The 19,252-nt window shown below is 43.3% G+C and overlaps 1 protein-coding gene across 3 annotated transcripts in view; it reads left to right on the forward strand.

Moving 5' to 3' along the window:
• LOC310707235 (schwannomin-interacting protein 1) overlaps positions 1-19,252 on the forward strand; it is a 379,203-nt gene that overhangs the window by 211,223 nt on the left and 148,728 nt on the right. The window lies entirely within an intron of this gene.

A 19,252-nucleotide genomic window follows, 5' to 3' on the forward strand; every position in this document is an offset into this window, starting at 1 on the left:
GTATTTCTCTCAAAATATGCATATTAATGTATTTTGATACCTTTTTGGGGTCAAGAACTGTGTTGAAAACTGTGAAGGCCAATGAATAACTAAGTTCTGATTCATATATTAGTTTGGGTGCTGTAGGTCAGGTCAGTACCCAGAGACCACCTCATACAAACACCCCTTTTCCCCAGCTTGGTTTCACAGTTGAACTGACAGGTAAGCATACTCAATGTCTGAATGCTGGTTCAAGTCATTAGTCTTGCCTCCTTCTCGCTGCACCTTCTCCGCATACGACTACGGAAATGTAGTTTAGCACCCTGCAGCCAGTTTCATGAGACAGGAAGCTACAGGGGTACTGTTAAGTTGTGGGCGAACATAGCAGACGACACAGCGATTCTTCAAACAGCTCTTCTTTATTCAGATGTCAGAACAGAACTAAGCTGAGGGCTCAGTCAGCCTGCTTATATAGAGCTCCAGAACAATGTAACTGTTGCCATTTTCTAAAACTATCCAATCACTGAACGTCACTTTTCGATCCTTCATTTGCATACAAACTATCCAATCACTGAACGCCACTTTTCGATCCTTCATTTGCATAACTATCTACAGTATCCCCCTGCTGGCCCAGGGTGAGAACTTCAGTACATAACAGGTACCTTGTTAACTTTCCCTGGCCAGAGGAGGAGGTGTAAGCAGCAAGTGAGAAAGCAAATGACTGTAAAGAGACAAGGCTGATGGTTGAACTCATGTCCAGGTTTGCTGATGCGCTCATTCATTCGTGAAGCTGGTAAAAATATGCAAAGAGAGCCAATGTGGTGTAGTGGTTAAGAGCCATAGTCTTGTAATCTGGTGAACCAGGTTCACGTCCCCGCTCCTCCACATGCAGCTGCTGGGTGACCTTGGGCCAGTCACACTTCTTTGACGTCTCTCAGCCCCACTCACCTCACAGAGTGTTTGTTGTGGGGGAGGAAGGGAAAGGCGAATGTTAGCCGCTTTGAGACGCCTTCGGGTAGTGATAAAGCGGGATATCAAATCCAAACTCTTCTTTTTCTTCATATTTTGCACCCCTCTTCATTTCAAGAAAACTTCCACAAATTGACTTGAAGATTTGTGGGATGACTTAGGTTGCCAACATGGTGCTCGTGGGTGCATGTGTGCCTGCCAAGACCTTACCTTGTGTCCATGGCATGAATTGGGCTAGAAGGAAGTCTTCTTTGACCAACACAGTAACTTATTTCAAGCCTAATTAGGCACCAGGCAAAGATGTTCACATTCACCAAGCTGCTAATTGGTGTTCGTCTTTTAGTTGGGTGGGGTAGGATGTGTCCTTTTTATGTTACTGCAGGCTGAGCAGTTTTAGTTAATAATGTTCATTTAATCTTTTGATGTGTTTTAATCTGGTATTATATGCTTTTTTAAAAAAAGGTAGTAAGTGACAAATAACAATGTTCTATAAGAGAAGAAGAGTTTGGATTTGATATCCCACTTTATCACTGCCCTAAGGAGTCTCAAAGCGGCTAATATTCTCCTTTCCCTTCCTCCCCCACAACAAACACTCTGTGAGGTGAGTGGGGCTGAGAGACTTCAGAGAAGTGTGACTAGCCCAAGGTCACCCAGCAGCTGCATGTGGAGGAGCGGGGAAGCGAACCCGGTTCCCCAGTTTACGAGTCCACCGCTCTTAACCACTACATCACACTGGCTCTCAGAGAGCCAGTTTCACAAGGGTTATAGATGGGGAAAGGAGAGCTGCAGCATGCACAACAGTTCCTCTGGTCTGCAAATGTGACTACAGGCGTAAAAATTTTTGGTGACCCCTATTGTATGGAATAGCATCAGTCCCACAATGGCCCCCACCCCACAACTGAAGTTAGGGTGGGACTGCAGAATACTGTACAGCTTTAACTGGGGCACTTTTGTGTAAAGTTAAAAAACACCCAAAGCAAAAATGCATTTCCCATTTCTTCTTCTCTTCTGTCAACCTCCTTTTGAAAAACTATTTAATAATATATCATGTTATTTTCTTTCTTTTTTCCTTCCTAATTTTGCTGTGATTCTGCAGCCCTGCGGTGTTCTGTGTTAAGCAGAGACAGGGTCCTTGTTACATGCTATGTTGTCCGTGTTGTCCATTCCTCAGAAGCTGCTACAGCAATTTTTATAATCCTGCATTTGAGAACTTCTAAATAATGGAACACAGGCACAAGCGGCTGGCGGTGAGGGAGGGAGAGTTGCAGTTGTTTATGGAGGGTTCCCCCCTTCCTAAAGATAAACAGTATAAATATTTAATTGAGCTTGTTTGGGTGAAGCTGCTAACTTCAAGATGAAAGGTAGTTCCATCCATGTCTCTTCTTCAAGAAGTCAGTGCCACCTTAGAAGACCCAGCCCATTTCCCTCTGTATACCCCTGACTACAAGCACAGGAATGTGGCTACCAAAAACTCTCTATATTTTTCTGCTAAAACACACAGATGAAGGAATATGAGCAATAATAATGGTTGAAACTTAACAATTAGCAACCTCTTTAAAAGAAGTTCACTTACCGTGTGCATTTCTGCACATTCACAATCTGCTAGTTTTGGAGCTTGGCTTTTGAAACCCTTGTGGTCCCTTCCTATTTAGTTTTCTAAGCAAGGCAAGCCTAGGCCGTTTGGTTCTAGCATGCCAGTTCTGTATGTTCTGCGCTGGCTGCCAGTCAGTTTCTAGGGACAATTCAAGGTGGTGATCTCAACCTTGAAAGCTCTTGATGACTTAGGACCTGAGTACATTAGGAACCATCTTCTTTGATATGGTCTTCCCTGCACACTCCAATCCCCCTTTCTGGCTCTGCTTCAGTTCCCTGGATGACAGGAAGCAAGACTGGTATGAACTTTTCTGTTGTGTCACCTACTCAGTGGAATGTCTGGCTGAGTATGTCCATCAGGCCCCATCAAAAAGGTCTTTGATCAGTTGTGGTTTTGTTTTGTTTTTGGCTGGCTCAGTTGTGTTATTTTTGTGTTACTGAGATTATTTTTTTAAGACCCTTTACTTATTGATTTGTCTGTATATTGTATTTTTAGAGCATTGTGGTTATTTTATTGTTTTATTTTGCCGCATTCACACTCTACATTTAAAGCACTGTGATAAAGCTTTAAACAGTCATGGCTTCTCCCAAAGAATTCTGGGAGCTACGGTTTGTTAAGTGATGAGAATTGTTAGGGGAACCCTATTCTGCTCACTTCCCGGCACTCCCTGCGAAGAGGGATTTGTTGTTAAATCACTCTGGGAATTGTTAAACCACTCTGTATTGGGCATGCTTAGCCTTGAGACACGATTGTTATGAGGTGATATGATAGCCATCTTCAAATATTTGAAGGGCTGTCATGCAGAAGATGGAGCAAATTTGTTCTAGGTTAGAATACATGGCTGAGTGCAAGCTAACGTGTTAAACTAACATGACACATACGCACACGAAACAGCTTCCTTTTTCTGTGCACGACAGGCACTGCTATTTGCACAGCAAGCAGGCCCGTGTAGAATTGGTCTGAGGCCCAGGGCGGAAGTCTTGTTAGAATAAAGTTATAAACTAAAAAACAAACACACACACACAACCCCAAAAACCCTTCAAAGCCCAGGGCAGGTGTACCCAGCTGCTTCTCACACCCCGCATAGATCTGGAGGACTGATCAAACAAATGAGCACTCCTTTGAAAAGGTTGGCTTTTCAAGGCTTGTTGACACCACTGCATTCTTGGAGATGGAGTCATAGCCAGCTGAGCATCAGACTTACTGTCAGTTGCCTCTAACAAAGGGAGGGGCTCTTGACGGGCTGGGAGTGGCACCACTATGGGTGGTTTTAGGCTTGGTATATAGCCAGTGTCTGGGGGGGAGTTATTTGTCTGACAGCCTGGAGGCTCAGGGATGCAGGTGGCGCTGTGGGTTAAACCACAGAGCCTAGGACTTACCGATCAGAAGGTCGGCGGTTCAAATCCCTGCGATGGGGTGAGCTCCCATTGCTCGGTCCCTGCTCCTGCCAACCTAGCAGTTCGAAAGCACGTCAAAGTGGGAAAGTAAACAGTGTTTCCGTGCGCTGCTCTGGTTTGCCAGAAGCGGCTTAGTCATGTTGGCCACATGACCCGGAAGCTGTACACCGGCTCCCTCAGCCAGTAAAGGGAGATAAGCGCTGTAGCCCCCGAGTCAGAGGTCCCTTTACCTTTTACCTGGAGGCTCAGTAAGGGTCTCCATCCCCACCCTGGCCACAGATGCCTGCCCCTAGGCTCACCTGCCATTGGCCAATTTGTCAGCCAGGCTAGATCCAAATTTCCCAACCGATGGAGAAACCATTTTGGCTCTTTGCTGGCCTGGGATCCACCAGCAAAGTCAGCCCTCTGTCAGGAAGTGCCGGGAGAGGTGGTGCCGGCTCACACTCTGCCCTACCTTATGAAAGGTAAATTTGTTTCCATGGGACTCATGATGGGGATGAGGACAATTTTTGTCATGGTTATGTCTGGGACGGGACGGGCCAAACCTCCCCTCACCACATATTGTGGTCTTTCTGAAAATCCCACCCTTTGGACTTAGCCTTAAATGTTGAAACAATTGTAACCTAGTTTCTAATGGTGCATTTGCCGCCAGGCTAGATTGACCAAGCATCTAGCCACCAGCTGTCTCCTGCATTTATTCAAGAGTCTGCCAAACCAGAACCAATCTGAATAGATCAATTTTAGAAGGGAATTTTGTTTGTTTGTGTTCCATCTTCTGCGATTCCCTCACCTTTAGAGCACCTCTCTGAAGGTGGGCTATGCTGTTGGACCCTTGAAATGAAACAGATGTGCTTTTCTGGAAACAGAATGAGATTCAACCCTTAAGCAGGATGTCTTCTTGTCAGATGCACACAGAGGGACCAGCTGGAACTTTTGATCTTCTCTAATTTATTTGATTTCATTATCGTTTGGCCTGTTTTTTAAAAAAATGAATTGTTCTTTGAAGTTTGTCCCTTAGACACCATGCAGGATCATGTTTTTGTCTGTCAATCATGTTCTACTGTAACTCAGTAGAACATAACTGTTTTAATCTTTGCAACCCTTAAGTAAAGTGGATGAAATCTATATACAGTGGTACCTCGGGTTAAGGACTTAATTCGTTCCGAAGGTCCGTTCTTAAGCTGAAACTGTTCTTAACCTGAAGCACCACTTTAGCTAATGGGGCCTCCCACTGCTGCCGCACCACCGGAGCACGATTTCTGTTCTCATCCTGAAGCAAAGTTCTTAACCTGAAGCACTATTTCTGGGTTAGCAGAGTTTGTAACCTGAAGCGTATGTAACCTGAAGCATATGTAACCCGAGGTACCACTGTATTGCTTTTCCATTTCTGAAAAGTGTCTCTGACTAAATACATTTTATATATCAACATGCCCGGCAGCCAGTGACTTATAGGGACATGTCATCCTGGAGTACTTCCAGAAGAAACAGCTACTACAATTTCATACAAATGTAGCCAGAGAAAAGCTAACTGCTGGATCTGGTTGCAAAAATATTAAGATCTCAAAACTATCTAAAAACCCATGAGAGGAATTCAGTTGAAGCCCTTTGGCAAATGTTCGGGGGGGGGCAATTTCAGGGGGCACACTGAGGGAGGAGAGGAGGGAAAGCCCTGTTGCACTAGCAAATGTCCTCATGCTGGCTTATGCTAGTGGGACTCATCAATTGAATTCCACCTTGCTTGGTGAAAAGAAGACATGGCATGGATTCACACGTATCTTTCTCTGACTTTTTGTTTTTATTTTTAACATTCTCAGAAGAAAGTAAATGTGAGTGGAGGGGCTTCCTAACCCATTCCTTTCTGGAAAACCTTCTGGGGCCACATTCTAGTGGTGGGCACGGCCAGAGGCAAAAGTAGGCGGAGCCATTAATGAGAATTTTTACTTTGGGGCAGTAGTCTGGTTTCCACACACTCTCACACACCTCCATCCACAAGCAAGAGACATTATCAGAGTTCATTGCTGACATTCCCAGCCAGGCAGAAACACTCAAGGAGCTTATTAATTAGTGCTGCTGAGGGATGTGAGCTGGGGAGAGTCCTGAGGGCCTGATAGAAAGGCCTGCAGGGCCACATTTGGGCCCTGGCCCTGAGGTTTTCTGGACCTGACCCTAAATTCTCAGCCTCCTAAATCTGCTTTTTTGATGTCACTGTGGCATTGGCTAGCAGAGACTGGTGAAGGAGACCTTAGTATTTTAATTTTTAACAAATTACACTAGTAGGACTACAATAAGTTTTGTAAGGAGAAATGTATGAAATATTGCAAAGAGAAAGAAGAGAGACATTAGTTATGATATTTAAATGTAATAGTGAAAGTAAGAAATGTAAATTAAGTGAAAAGATTGGAAAATTTTCAGATGTGATTGATGGAGGTGAAAAAAATTGTATAAGATATAAAAGTATGTTTAATAATTGTTGAAAATGATAGGTTAAAAAACTAATATAGATAGATGATATAAGTATTTTAATTTTTAAAATTATGAGGAACTCGTAGTAAGTAAAGTATGTATATACTGCCGGCAGACCATGAAATCTTGAGGGACTTATGAGTGAAAATCTGCTGTAGTCTTCTGATGATGGCATACAGCTTACAGTTGCTTTCATCATCAACATCATCAACAACAAAAACCTGTACCATGTTTTTGGATGGCCTATATCATTTGCATTCAGATTATGAACCTGCAAACCAGTTTCTGAATACCAGTTGCTGGGGAACTACAGCAGGAGAAGGTGGTTGCATTCACACAGCCATGGTACATGAGGTATGGTGCCACCTCTTTGCTGCCCTCCTGTTATGTACTGAGTTGAATAGGATTCAGAAAGCAGCAGTCTGATTGGTCCTAGAACAATAGGATCCAGAATGCAATAGTCTGATTGGTCCACAGGAGCCACCCAATCCAGCTCCAGGAGGAAGTGAATCTGCAACCTGATTGGCCTACAGGAGAATCCTGGAATTAGCCAATCACATGGGGCCCATTTTGTAAATAATGTATGTAAAGCAGACATTCTGGGGGAACTTCCATTCCTCCCCACCACTATGAGCTGAATAAAGAGCATGAAATCCACTCTCCACTCCGAGTATATTTCACCTCCACTCACTAGGACTTGATCGGGTGAGGCACTGAAGTTAATAGTGAGGAAGCATCTGGTTGTTGGTGGCCATCACACTTGCACCCGTCACCGCCCACCCACGGCTTCTCCTACCTTCCTGCCATCCTGCTCCATACCAGAAAGTGGCAACATCACCCTAACTGGAAGGGTGGAGCACTGGGGCAGTGACAGAAGCCCATCCCACAATTGTGAGATTGTCCTCCCACTCTGAGAAGCAGGCTGCTGTGCCTTTGGTCTGATCCAGCGGGGCTTGTCTTAGGTTCTTAATCCTCTCCCAATGCTTTTTAAAAGTTATGCGAAATCGAAAATTCCTGGAGAGGGAGGGAGTGCACTTCTGCCATCATCCTAGAGCAGTAGGAAGCTATAACCTTATTCCTAAAGTTCTATAATAAAATACCTTGGGATTATTAGCCTCATCATTTACTGCTTGTCTGAAGCTTCAAGCAAACTGTTTTCATCTGCCATATATTTTCTCTTAACTCTCCCCAATAATGGCATAGCAGAGGTAATTTCCCAGAACAGTGAGGTTATGTCAAGAGTAAATTGTCCTGCGTTTTGTCTGATCTAAAAGATGCCAGAGACGCGCTACTCAATAAACCTTTTTAAATAGAGTTGTATGAGGGTTCCTGTTGCATTCTTTGGCTCAGGTCAGGAAGGATCAGGGACCTCTGTCCATCAGATGTCAGATCTCCCATATACAAAATGGCCAGAGCTCTGACAGCTGCCGTGATCTTTGCCAGCAATGTGGCAAAGCAGTTAACATTTCCTTCTGACCCAATTTGTTGATTTTGCAGTTTTTTTATGATTCTCTTGCAGTTCTCTGCATCTTACACTAGCATTCAAACACACAGGCAGCTTTTACTATTATTGTTATAATTATTTTCTGTCCAGAATTCCGCAATAATATTTTGTAACCTGAGTGGACTAGTTGATGCTGGAATATTGTTCTCATAACCTACTTTTCCCTGTATATTTTGATATTTTTTTAAAAAAAAGTTAGTGTTGTATAGCATTCACAAATCCTCACTGCATGTTGCAGAAACCTGGCTCCTATCCCTATCCTATCCCCATCTTGGGTAAACATAATTGTCTGATACCAGGGGCAGTACAAAAGAATATGTGCGGCCAATTCTATTTGTCTCTGTCCACAGGGACATAGTCTCTCTACAAGTGGTGTTTTCTGTAATCTCCCCTGTAGCACTGCTGAGGTAGTACATTCAGTCTTGCCAGCATGTAGGCCCTGCGTTGATCCAGGTTGGTCAAATGGGAGAGATGCAACAGTCTCCACTTGTCCCCATGTGGTCCACATGGCACTGTAGAATTAGTGCAAGCTGTACAGTCTGGGCAGCTCCACCTTGTGAGTGTTTCCTCGGAAGTTAGACCTACTGTGTTCATTGTGATTTATTCCCTAGTACAGAAGTAGCTAACTTGGCCCCCTCCAGATTATGCTGAACCTACAACATCTGGAGGCTACCTTGTTGGTTTTCCCTGCCCTAATATGTGTGTTTAGGCTGCAGTTCTCATGACATTAGCTAGTCAAATAGATCAATGGAACTTGGCAGGTCTTGCCTCTCCTGGTATGTCCCACGAAGGACCTTACTGTCTTCAAATAAAAACATCTTGGAGATCCCAGGCCACAGGGAGGTTAGGCTGGCCTCAACCAGAGCCAGGGCTTTTTCGGCCGTGGCCCCGATCTGGTGGAACGCTCTGTCACAAGAGACTAGGGCCCTGCGGGACTTGACATCTTTCTGCAGGGCCTGCAAGACAGAGCTGTTCCACCAGGCCTTTGGCCAAGGTGCAGTCTGACCCCCTCTCTCCTCCTGTAATCCTCATAGAATTCTAGCCCAATGGTTTCCATTAATTTGATTCTGAACTGATTTTAGAATGTATTTCAATTAACTGGCTGTGATTTTATGTAAACTGTGCTATTTTTACTGTTGTCAGCTGCTCTGAGCCCGGCTTTGGCTGGGGAGGGTGGGATATAAGTAAAATTATTATTTTTTAAATTATTATTATTATTATGCAATTTCTGCTTTTGAACTCTAAACAAAATGTCCCAAATGGCACATGATCGTTATTTTAAATACAACGGGGGGGGGGGGTGTCAAATCAAGCTGCAGTAGAACCGAAAGGGTAAAGGCAGCATTAAGCAATGAAAATAATAAGACAGTAGATAAGACAACATTATGCAAAAGTTCTCAGCAGATGGTATAAAAATAGCTGTTTTTCAAATTCCTGGGCAAATAAGGAGTTCTTAACCTAACACCTGAAAGCTCAAGAGGAAGATGGCAGATGGTTCTCCCTGTAGATGATGTTTCAGGCCAGCACCCTTGGTCAGCATGGTTGGACACCTGCTGCTGCCCCCACACCGTGCCAACCCCCCTGCTGCCTTGCCCCTCTCCCTCCCGGTAAGCAGTAGTGTCACCACTGCAAGGAAGCTAGCTTCGCACTGCAGCTGTTCCTGTTTCTGGACCTGTTTTCTTTCTTCATCATTGCAATCTGCTTGCTCAAGTGCTTCCTGCTCTAGCTCTGAGGAGATATGAACATGCAAGCAGCAGCAGCAGCAGTGGGGAGGAATAGCTGCCCCTGCTTGTGTGTCTAGCATCAGTGAGGAGGCATCAGTGTACTGGCAGTGGGAAAAGCTATCTGATGCAACAGAATCTTGTTTTGGGCCTTTGCTCTGCCGCATGACCTGTTTTAAAAACCAATGGACCTTCAGGAACCGCCCAGGAGACCCTGGGGCATGCATGGAATTGCTTGAATGTACAGTGGTACCTCAGGTTAAGTACTTAATTCGTTCCGGAGGTCCGTTCTTAACCTGAAACTGTTCTTAACCTGAAGCACCACTTTAGCTAATGGGGCCTCCCGCTGCTGCTGCGCTGCTGCTGCATGATTTCTGTTCTCATCCTGAAGCAAAGTTCTTAACCTGAAGCACTATTTCTGGGTTAGCGGAGTGTGTAACCTGAAGCATATGTAACCTGAAGCGTATGTAACCCGAGGTACCACTGTACTAAGGCTCTCTGAATGTCAGCCTCAATTGCCTATTCTCCTGTAGCAGTTCAGTATGGACTTCAATGCCTTGTTGATTCATAGCTATTCTAACTAGGATTCCCAAATTTCAAGAAGTTGTTGGGCAAAGTTGTTGAGCTTTTTTTAACAACTGTTTTGCCGACAAAATTCCCCCCAGATGCCATTTTTACATTTCTTTCACCCCTCTGACATAAGGCAACATGTGACTGAGTCCTGAGTTTAACCGGTGGAATTTGTCGGATTCTTCTGTGCCTTGTAAAAAAATTTAAATCATCAACCGCACATTATTCTACATCCCCCTTTCTTCTCCCTTTCAATATGGGTTGCTTAATCTTTATCGCCCATCTGCTGCAATTCTGCACCAGTCTCAGTATGGATCCGCTTGTGAGTTAAACAATAAGTAACAAACAGAAACAGGAATGCTCTTTCAGGCAAGTGACATTTCAGAAAACGAGATGGACATGAAAGGAATGTATCAAAGCCTCTTGCAGCAGAAATACACTGTCATTCTTGTTCCGAGCACAGAAAGAGAGTGTCATTCTGGCACGCGAAACCAATACTTTCCCTTGAACCATGAGTGCTAATGTAAGGTAATGGAAACCCACCATAATAAATTGATTTGGAAGCAGGGACTTGGGCCAAAGTAAAGCATACTGCCCTTTCAGACTTTTGCAGCTAATCAAATGAACAGGGAATTCGGATAATTGCATCATTGTCCCCATAAGCAAAGTGCAGATAGGCTGGGGGAAGATGGATAATTGACTAATATCTGGTCACTCCTGTCACTGTACATCTTCATAAACCACTGGCTGCTTTATCCTTCATAACCACATGGAAGTGAATTACTATAGCTAATCTACTGTATGACAGAGCCCATGACATTATTTGATGGCTTTTTCATTACTAAGACCATGGAAATAATTTGTGTTTTACCACAACCCAGTAATAATTTATTGCACATTAAAAGATTGTATTAAGGACTCTTACCATGCAAAGGAAAAGCATTTCCCTTTCCTCACTCCCCACCCTCGCCCCCAATGGGAATTTCTGCTGCCAATATCTGGGAACCCAATGCAAGCATTGACTTTTCTTTTCCTTTTTATTAGCGCTGAGTGGAAATGGCTGGATATTTTAAAAATAAATTTCAGCTGTCTCTTCTTGACAATGCTTCAAGTCCTCCTTGCAAAACACTTCTTTAAATTTCCCTCACTTACTCTCCTGTAACCATCATGGCCCAATCAGAATGGCTACATAGATGGCCATTCCATTCCTTTACACAATCCTTGATAGTGGAGGGGTCACTCATGTGCATGAGGCAGACTGACGCAGGTGCCTTGGGCAGCAGAAGCCCTGGGGGCACCTAACCACCTTCATCATGGGCAGAGAAGCAGCAACATCAGCAGCAGTGGCTTCTGGCAAGAGCTTGCTAGATCTCGAAGGAACTCAATGTGACTGCTGCTACTGCTTTGTGGGTGCCACCACACAACCCAGGGAGGTTTCAGGGAAAGTAGGGTGGCAGGATTGGGTGGGGAAGCACCTAGGGTTGATCTTTTTTGATCTTTTTTTTGTTGAGCTTTTTCGGCAAGATCACAAAAAAATAAATTTGAAGTTTTTGAGCTGTTCTTAAGGAAAGTTGGCAAAAATGACACTGCCAACATGGGTCATGGGTTGCCATATGTCCAGGGGTGTAGGAAGTGGGGGGCGGTGGGTGTGGGCAGCCCCAGTGTCACCACTGGGGGGGGTGACAAAATTCCAGGCGGCACTCACCATGGGGCCTGAAAGAGATGTGGTGGCTTGGGCGCACGCAGGCTCAGCACTGCCCAAACTGTCTGCCCGCTGCCTCTTCCCTCCCCCCTGCAGCTGTAGGGCAGCTGAGTGGGAGGAGGCAGGCAGACTCTGGAGGCCCCACAGTGCACCCTGCCCCTATGGGTGGCTCACCTCGCCCTGTCCCTGGGCACACCACCCCAGGCGCCCGAGCAGCTTCCTCCGCCACTGAATATGTCAATATTTTCTCAGACATTTTTACAATTTCTGCCTAGACACTGCTTCCAACTGTAGTATTTTGGTTATGTCCAGGAAATTCCAGACGTATGGCAATCCTAGTAGCACCTTCCCATTTTATGGGATGTTCCGCCCCTGCCCATGTGACTCATCAAGAAAGGAGGAAGAAATACAGTCAGAAAGAACACAGGAAGTGGCTTTTCTAGCCCATGTCAGGCCATCGGTCAACCTAGCCTGTCTACATTGACTGGCAGTAGTTCTCCAGGGTTTGGGGGCATGAGTTTTCCTTAATCCTACCTGGAGATGCCAGGGAACAACCTTCTGCATGCAACCTTCTACTCTACCACTAAGCTATGGCTCTCAGAGAAAAGAAGCCACCATGAGGGGGAAACAATTGGAAATATAAACAGGATCTGCAATCTAATGTATTTTTTTCTCAGGAGAAACCAGGAGTTTCATATTGAAAGTGGATAATATTCTGTGCAACCCTCTTTGAAAAGCAAGTTGGTGAAACAAAGATTACAGTAGCAGAGTAAGGAAAAAGATGCTGTAGTTTGGTTTGTACAATATTATTCATTTATGTGTTATTTATTTAGAATATTTTATCTCCCACCTCTCTGCTTGTTAAGAAAAAAATGTCAAAGGAATGAAATAAAATGATACAAGAAATTCAGTAAAAAATGTATGGTGGGATCCAATGAAGTCAGAGTAGTAGATGCACTAAAATTAACAGACATACGTTATGGAAGTCCATTGATTTTCATATCACCCATGAGTTGTGTAACAAGGATATAGTAGCAGGCAAAACATACATTTTAAATACAGGCAGATTAAAAAATTAGCAAATAAAATTCATCAGGTGGGTATCTGTCAGAACAATAAACATTATAATGTTTAGGCCATGATATAGAGACAATTGGATGCAGAAAAGTGATGAAAAATATCTAGGGCACTAGGATGGATGATCTTGAAGTAAGGTTCCCAGCAGGCAGGCCCCAACATCTTATCTGTTCCACTACTGAAGCTTAATTTTTGCCAACTGAACTGTTTTCCCTAAAGGCGCCATTTTAGGCTGCCATATGAGCTGACGGTATTCAGTTGGCTAACCCCCAAGACTCAGAAAAGGAGCTTGATCTTCAGTCTGAGCTACTTGCTTCACTTGGAGCAGACCCTGCATTGCTATGTGGTTGTTGCCCTTTGGAATGTCTGCCTGCACTGCAACACTCCTGTCATTTTTGCTTTTCTAATGGAAAGCCATGTACTTGCTTGCCCTAGACTACACTGCTCATCTCTGAATCTCACCATTTGTAGGGTGGAAGTGGAAGAATGGGAATGAAGTGTTGAGAATCAGTTGTCCCACCCCACACCGGAAATGATGGCAATCCTTTGCTACATACTGTACTATGCTTTTTTTAATTGTTTAAAAAAATCACTAGTTACAGAAAAGGATTTGCATTCCAAAATGTGTCTGAAAGATATAAGCCAGTGTAAATATGCGGCAAGAAATAGGATGATGCAAATCTTGGCAATGAATTTGTATTCTTTCCATTTGTAGTATCCGATGATAATAGAGAGCTATGTGCTTTATTAGTATGAATAATATTTGGATAACTGGGAGAAAGAAATTTATGTAGGTATATTCTGTTGGGGTCTGTTGTATTTCTAATGGCTACAGTTATTATTTTTTTATGCATTCATGGTTCACAAAGTTTGTTTTCCCACATGAGTCCTCCTGGCTTTCTTTTGATGTGAATTTGGGTGTATAAACACGCAGCGCACTGCTTTCCATGTTTACTTCGAGGCAAGTCCTGCTGTGATCAGCAAGTCCCACTCTTATCAAAGCAAGTCCCACTCTGATCCTAGGCAGCAAGTGTAAACTGGATCACATCCTTCACTTGTGTACAGGGCAATCACAGAGGTGGTAGACAGTTCTTCCTGATTACAGTAGCCTCTGGCCATACCTGTAATTCCCTAATCTGCATACCATGCTTATCAAAGTAGGAGCACACATGCTCAGATGAGAGGAAAAGAAAACACACTGTGCAAAACAGTCCAAAGAGATAACAGCCAGACTGTAAAAAATGTGGTAATCTTTAAGAGGGCGAAAAATACAAATGCCAGCATAATTATTACGTATTCCCTTTGAATTCCAATCGCACAAGTCATGTTTAAAACATATTGGTAGTAAGCACTTGCTTCGTTGTTTGTGTTTGTATGTAGTATTTGAAGTATGGCGAACCTTTGTAATTTATGGCCTCCAGCAAGAATAATGAGGTAGTGCAAAAAAATCCCAGCAGTTTGCTGAAAAGGCTTGTGAGACAAGGATGAGGCATTTTGTATCAGCACTGGTAACCAGCAAACCCAACTTTCAAGGGAATGAAGAGTTTGGTACCAAACTTCTAGTTCTTGTATGGAAGGGTCGGACCTGAGTCAGTTAATGAAGGAAACCTCTTTTAATAAGTCCTTCAAGTCAATGTACAGCATAATCTTATGCAGGGTTATTTGGACCGTGTTCAGTGGGGCTCACCCACAGGTAAGCGTGCATAGGAATGCAACCTTAGACATTAAGGGTGGTATTCAACTGAGATTTACTCAGAGTAGACCCATTGAAATTAATGACCCTAACTTAGTAATGTCAATTAGTTTCAGTGGATCTGCTCTGTGTAAAACTTAGTTGAATAGGGTTGCCATATTTCAAGAAGTCAAAATCCGGACACAAAAAGCTTTTGAGCTGTTTTGGGGAAATCCAGACGTATGGCAACCCTACCAAATCCATGAGAAATCCATTTGAAAGCTTCATTTGTAACAAGTAATTGCAAATACAATAATAATATTATATAATATTATTATTTTTATACCCTGTCCATCTGGCTGGGTTGCCCCAGCGACTCTGGGCAGCTTCCAGCACATATAAAAACATAATAAAACATCAAACATTAATAATAACAGTCGGATCCAATACAAAACCAGTCCAAATGCAATATAATCAAGCTTGGCTATTTCAATGTTTTGCTCTTTGTTTACTAAATACAAATGAAATATTGCATCACACTCTCTAGAAAATTTTCTGATGCAAAGTCAACATTTTCCCATTCAGAATTTTCAAGAAAACCTGCATCACTGACAAATCTGCACAGCTGAGGGGAGATTCACTTCCTCAGAAATTCACATTCAGCTTCACATCCCTGGTTCATCTAATGAAGAGTCCTAATTAACCTTGGACTGGTTACAGCAAACCATCTCCCAGGTCTGCCATAAGAGTAAATGAAAACTGTAAACAGTAGTAGAAAAATTTAATATAATAATTAGTCTTCAATATGAGAAAATATAGATTTCTTCATTTTAATAAATGAAGTGGAGATTTAGGCATGGGAACAGGTACTTGCAACTATTCATATGAGACACACGTTTTCAACATATCAGAAGAACAAATCGATTGATAGATATTGAAGCCATCACAAATAAGCAACACTCCTCCAATCTTTAAGTATTGGCAGTCGTGCCACAGAGTAATGAAATCCAGGAAGCTGTAAGTTAAATCATTCTTTCTAGCGAATGACTGAACAGGAGGAAATTGCAATTTATTCCTGGATATCCCGCCCACCCCCATGGAAGAATGAATGCTAATTGTATAGCCAACATCATCTAATCTCATAGAATCATAGAATCATAGAGTTGGAAGAGACCACAAGGGCCATCGAGTCCAACCCCCTGCCAAGCAGGAAACACCATCAGAGCACTCCTGACATATGGTTGTCAAGCCTCTGCTTAAAGACCTCCAAAGCAGGAGACTCCACCACACTCCTTGGCAGCAAATTCCACTGTCAAACAGCTCTTACTGTCAAGAAGTTCTTCCTAATGTTTAGGTGGAATCTTCTTTCTTGTAGTTTGGCTCCATTGCTCCGTGTCCGCTTCTCTGGAGCAGCAGAAAACAACCTTTCTCCCTCCTCTATGTGACATCCTTTTATATATTTGAACATGGCTATCATATCACCCCTTAACCTCCTCTTCTCCAGGCTAAACATGCCCAGCTCCCTTAGCCGTTCCTCATAAGGCATCGTTTCCAGGCCTTTGACCATTTTGGTTGCCCTCCTCTGGACACGTTCCAGTTTGTCAGTGTCCTTCTTGAATTGTGGTGCCCAGAACTGGACACAGTACTCCAGGTGAGGTCTGACCAGAGCAGAATACAGTGGCACTATTACTTCCCTTGATCTAGATGCTATACTCCTATTGATGAGGCCCAGAATTGCATTGGCTTTTTTAGCTGCCGCGTCACACTGTTGGCTCATGTCAAGTTTGTGGTCAACCAAGACTCCTAGATCCTTTTCACATGTACTGCTCTCAAGCCAGGTGTCATCTCCTTTCAAACCATTCAGGATGAATGCTCAAGGAACAGGTCACCCTATGTTTCAAACTCAGAAATCTGTGAAAACCCAGAAAGCTGTGGAAAAAGCACTGCTCACTACTGCAGTGTGGTCAGTCAGTGATGGAAGAGGGATCAAGGAAGTGTTAACTCTGTGGGTCTTAACAAAGGCACGTCCAACTCCTTTCAACAAAAGCCTCTGTGTGTATGTGATCAAAGCAATATGGCTACTTCTCCCACAAAATCAGCCCTTATGTGACCAAACCAATGTGTGGTAGTGGTTGATTGACAGAGCTCCAAATAAATGTAGGAAGTTATGGTTTACATCAGCTAAGGAGCAGAGGAAAGGCACGATTCTTTGGGGTATTTGCACTCAGTGAAGCCACACCTGCTCATTCTAAAACAAAAATGAAAGCCTGAACTCTGGATCCTTTAAAGAGACAAGGTCACTGAAAGACTGCAAAATACTTGACATTCTTAGATTTCCTGGTTGAATAGCCTGTCAAAAGCCTCCTACTAAGGAACCAAAGTGGACGTAAACAGGCTTATAATCTACCACACTTACAGTCTGGCCTACAGCTCACCTGCTCCCATTTAAGTGCTGTGCCAAAACCTGTCCTCCAGATTCTCAAATGTTTTCTTCCTCAGTAAGAGAGGCTTCCATTTTTCTGCTTCATTCTCTGGGAGTGTCAGAATTTTCTTAGAATTTAGAATTTAGGTGTGTATGTGTGTGGTTTTGAATTACGGTGCTGGAGGAGACTCTTGAGAGTCCCATGGACTGCAAGAAGATCAAACCTCTCCATTCTTAAGGAAATCAGCCCTGAGTGCTCACTGGAAGGACAGATCCTGAAGCTGAGGCTCCAATACTTTGGCCACCTCATGAGAAGAGAAGACTCCCTGGAAAAGACCCTGATGTTGGGAAAGATGGAGGGCACAAGGAGAAGGGGACGACAGAGGACGAGATGGTTGGATAGTGTTCTCGAAGCTACCAGCATGAGTTTGACTAAACTGCAGGAGGCAGTGGAAGACAGGAGTGCCTGGCGTGCTCTGGTCCATGGGGTCACGAAGAGTCGGACACGACTAAACAACTAAACAACAACAAGTGTATGGTTTTCAGCGTACCTTATCATTGTGCGATGGTCAAGGGTGATAAAGGTACTTTTCTTTCCAGCAAACATTTTTCCAGGACCTTGCAGCCTCCCTGGCTGCCTGCATTTCCTGATCTGAAAAAGTCCCAGGAAAGGAGTTGTTTCATAATGCCTTTCTCTAACTGATACATGGGCATCCAGGAAGACTGCAAAGTGCAAACCACTAATGAGATGTTTCGTAGAATGAAAGGAAACTAACAAACACCACCACCCCATTCACCTCAAAAGTAAAGTAAGTGTAACAAAAAGCCTGCAGCCTTTTTCACTGACATTTTCTCTCCCCTTTGGTAATTTTCACATGCAATTTATTTTCTGTGCAAACACGCTCCCCTCCTACCTTAGTGCTTAGCAGCCTCTCCCCAAAACTTCCCAACCTTTCTGTGACATCAAAGCAACTATGCCAATGGTTGTGGAGGCCACAACCCTGCTTAATAAACAGGTATCTCTGTGACATCAGAGCAAATAAACCAATTGTTGCTGGATGACATCCACAACTCATGAACTGTTGGCATGGTGTTGGCTTGTGCTCTTTGAGTAGTCTCATTTGAGTCCATAGGACATAACATATTCATTAGCTTCTCTAATGATAAATGATAAACCAACACATTGGTTTTTCTACTGTTAAATTAGTGGATTGTTATGATTTTTTTAATAAAGAAATAGTTCTTTTAATGATTGCATAGGGAGTGTTATCATATACTGGCCAGCTGTATCAGTCTTATACTAAATAATAATGTTAATTGTGTGTCTCCAAAGTCATTATAATTTTGTCTAGGAAGCTATTATGTTTAATGTTATGACATTTTCAAGTACTTCTACCCAGCAGGCTAGCCTGCCCCAGCGTTCAGCACTGTGCAATTTCCTGTAAGCTACATAAAAGTTCAGTTGGATACTATTACCAGCTGGGAGGGGGGGTTAGTACATTTTCACTAATTTTAAGGGGCTTAATGAGCTTCGCAAGGCCAATCTAAGAGAGGGCAAGACAACACCAAATTAAAGCTCCCACAATGTTTCCACTTGAAAGTCAATTGTGATACATATATAAACTCCACAAAGGAATGTCTGTTTCAAAACCAGTCAGTTATGTCTGAGGCAAAAGTCAAAGCTCGTAGGAAACTATATGGGAAATCTATTGGAGAAAGAATAATGAATTATGACAACTCAATCTTTTAAAGGGGACTTTTTAATATAATAAAGTCTGGGTAGTGACATTGAGTTGTAGCCAGTGAAGTACCACGTTAGTCTCTTAGCAGTGTAGTTGTTCAGTTGGCAAAATGTTTTGCACCAGTGGAGCATTGCGGCACAAGAGAATGCATAAGCAGATCGCTTGTAACTTTTGCACCATAGACTGCACAATCTGTTGCATAATGAGCTTCCAAAACAACTGTTGTGTTGGATTCCTCCATTACACATTAAAACTCGTTGTTCACTAGTACAAGAGCTCTTCCACTAGCAGACAAAGAAAGTTGGATGCCGCCCATGGACTCAGACTTTGCCTGAGTCCCTATGCTGCTGCTGCTGCTGCTGCTGCTTCTTCTGCTTCTTCCTCTTCTTCTTCTTCTTCTTCTTCTTCTTCTTCTTCTTCTTCTTCTTCTTCTTCTTCTT

This window comes from Podarcis liolepis, assembly GCF_965112155.1.
Source record: "Podarcis liolepis genome assembly, chromosome: 5".
NCBI classification, from domain to species: Eukaryota; Metazoa; Chordata; class Lepidosauria; order Squamata; family Lacertidae; genus Podarcis; species Podarcis liolepis.